The sequence below is a fragment of the Rattus norvegicus genome, chromosome 14 (assembly GCF_036323735.1).
Source record: "Rattus norvegicus strain BN/NHsdMcwi chromosome 14, GRCr8, whole genome shotgun sequence".
Lineage (NCBI taxonomy): Eukaryota > Metazoa > Chordata > Mammalia > Rodentia > Muridae > Rattus > Rattus norvegicus.
In genome coordinates this window covers 28,650,580-28,654,341 of record NC_086032.1, presented here as the reverse complement: position 1 = coordinate 28,654,341, position 3,762 = coordinate 28,650,580, and positions in this window count along the sequence as shown.

The following is a 3,762-nucleotide window of genomic DNA, read 5'->3' as shown; positions in this document are numbered from 1 at the left end:
AATGGTCAGTAAATATATTCAACAAAATTAAAGAAAAAAGCTTCCCTATCCTAGAGAAAGAGATGCCCATAAACATACAATAAACCTACAGAACTCCAAATAGATTGGACCAGAAGAGAAATTCCTCCCATCACATAATAGTTAAAACACTAAATGCACAAAACAGAGAAAGAAAGTTAAAAGTAGTAAGGTGAAATGGTCAAGTGACATATAAAGGCAGACCTATAAAAATTACACCAGATTTCTCACCAGAGACCATGAAAGCCAGAAGATCAGACCACATACAAATCCTATGAGAACACAAATGCCAGCCCAGGCTACTATATCCAGCAACACTCTCAATTAACATAGATGGAGAAACCAAGATATTCTGTGACAAAACCAAATTTACACAATATCTTTCTAAAAATCCAACCCTAAAAAGGATAATAGATGGAAAACTCCAACACATGGAGGTAAACTACACCATATAAAAACCAAGAAAGTAATCTTCTTGCAACAAAACCAAAAAAAGAGAGACACACAAACATAATTCCAGCTATAAATACAAAAATTACAGGAAGCAACAATCACTATTCCTTTATATATCTTAATAGCAATGGACTCAATTCCACAATAAAAGGACATAGACTAATAGGCTGGATACATAAAGAGGTCCCAGCATTTTACTACATACAGGAAACATATATCAGAGACAAAGACAGAAACTACCACAGCGTAAATGGCTAGAAAACAACTTTCCAAGCAAATGGTCAGAAGAAACAAGCTAGAGTAGCCATTTCTAATATCCAATAAATTAACTTTCAACCAAAAGTTATAAAAAAAATTAAGGAAGGACACTTCATATTCCTCAAAAGAAAAATCTAAGATGAACCTTCAGGCCTAAATATCTATGCTCCAAATGCAAGGGCACCCACATTCATAAAAGTAACCTTACTGAACCTCAAATCATACAATGTACCTCACACAATAATAGTAGGAGATTTTGTCACCCCACTCTCATCAATAGACAGATCATGGAAACAGAAATTAAACAGAGACAAGAAAACTGGGAAAGTTATGGACCAAATGGACTTAACAGACATTTATAGAACAATTCACCCTAAAACAAAAGGATATACCTTCTTCTCTGTGGCTCATGGCACCTTCTCCAAAATTGAACATACAATCTGCTACAAAACAGGCCAGAACATATACAGGAAGATAAAAATAATCTCATGTATCATGTCAGATCACCAGGGACTAAGCTGGTCTTCAATAACAAAAAAAATGACAGAAACCCCACATATACATGGAAGTTGGAGAATGTTCTACTCGATGATAACTTGGTCAAAGAAGAAGTAAGAAAATAAATGAATGACGTTTTAGAATTTAATGAAAATGAAGGTACAACATACCCAAATTTCTGGGACACAATAAAAGCAGTGCTAAGAGAAAAAACCATAGTTCTGAGGGCCTCCAAAAGGAAACAGAATGGAGCATTCATTAGTAGCTTCACAGCACACCTAAAAGCTCTAGAACAAAAAGAAGCAAAGACACCTCAGAGGAATAGAAGGCAGGAAATAATCGAACTCAGGGCTCAAATCAACCAAGTAGAAACAAAAAGGACTATGTAAAGAATCAACAAAACCAGGAGCTGGTTCTTTGAGAAAATCAACAAGATTGATAAACCTTTAGCCAGACTAATCAGAGGTCACAGAGAAACTATCCAAATTAACAAAATCATAAATGATAAGGGACACACTAAGAACCGCATCTGAGAAAATTAAAAATGTCATAGGATCCTACTACAAAGGCCTATATTAAAAAATACTGGGAATTCTGGAGGAAATGGAACACTTTCTAGGCAAATACCAGGTAACTAGGTTAAATCAGGATCAGATAAAACATTTAAACAACCACATAACTCCTTAAAGAAATTGAAGCAGTTATTAAAAGTCTACCAACCAAAAAGAGCCCAAGACCAGATGGATTTAGTGCAGAATTTTATCACACCTTCATAGATGACCTCATACCAATACTGTCCAAACCATTCCACAAAATAGAAACACATGGAGCACTACTCAATTCCTTCTTTGAAGCCACAATTATGCTTATAACTAAACTACACAAAGACCCAACAAGGAAAGAGAACTTCAGACCAATTTCCCTTATGAATATTGACACAAAAATACTCAATAAAATTCTTGCAAACCGAATCCAAGAACACATCAGAATGATCATACATAATAATCAAGAAAACCTCATCACAGGAGCACAGGGATTGTTCAATATTTGGAAATCCATCAATGTAATCTACTATATAAACAAATTCAGGAAAAAAAAACTACATGATCATTTCATTAGATGCTGAGAGAGCATTTGACAAAATTCAATATCCCTTCATGATAAAAGTTCTGGAAAGATCAGGAATTCAAGGCCCATACCTAAAAATAGCAAAAGCCATATACAGCAAACCAGAATCTAACATTAAACTAAGTGGAAAGAAACTCTAAGCAATCCCACTAAAATCAGGGACTAGACAAGGCTGCCCAGTCTCTCCCTACTTATTCAATGTGGTACTTGAAGTTCTAGCCAGAGCTATCAGACAATAAAAGGAGGTCAAATGGATACAAATTGGAAAAGAAGAAGTCAAAGTATCACTATTTGCAGATGATATGATAATATAATTAAGTGACCACAAAATTTCCACCAGAGAACTACTAAGCCTGATATACAACTTCATCAAAGTGGCTAGGTATAAAATTAACTCAAATAAACTAGCAGCCTTCCTCTACTCAAAGGATAAACAGGCTGGTAAAGAAGTTAGGGTATATGCCCAAGAGAGGTATAGCTGTTTCCTCAGGTAGTGCAATGTCCAATTTTTATACTCAAAAGATGCTCCAACATATAACAAAGACACATGCTCCACTATGTTCATGGCAGCCTTATTTATAATATCCAGAAGCTGGAAAGAACCCAGATGCCCTTCAACAGAGGAATGGATACAGAAAATGTGGTACATCTACACAATGGAATACTATTCTGCTATCATAAACAATGACTTTATGAAATTCATAGGCAAATGGATGGAACTGGAAAATATCATCCTGAGTGAGGTAACCCAATCACAGAAAAACACACAATGTATTCACTCATTGATAAGTGGTTATTAGCCCAAATGTTCGAATCATCCTAGATGCACAGAACACGTGAAACTCAAGACGGATGATCAAAATGTGAATGCTTCACTCCTTCTTTAAAAGGGGAACAAGAATACCCTTGGGAGGGAATAGAGAGGCAAAGATTAAAACAGAGACTGAAGGAACACCCATTCAGAGCCTGCCCCACATGTGGCCCATACATATACAGCCATCCAATTAGACAAGATGGATGAAGCAAAGAAGTGCAGGCTGACAGGAATCGGATGTAGATCGCTCCTGAGAGACACAGCCAGAATATGGCAAATACAAAGATGAATGCCAGCAGCAAACCACAGAAATGAGAATGGGACCCCCGTTGAAGGAATCAGAGAAAGAACTGGAAGAGCTTGAAGGGGCTCGAGACCCCATATGTACAACAATGCCAAGCAACCAGAGCTTCCAGGGACTAAGCCACTACCCAAAGACTATACATGGACTGACCGTGGACTCTGACCTCATAGGTAGCAATGAATAGCCTAGTAAGGGCACCAGTGGAAGAGGAAGCCCTTGGTCCTGCCATGACTGAACCCCCAGTGAACAGGATTGTTGGGAGGAGGGCGGTAATGGGAGAAGAATGGGG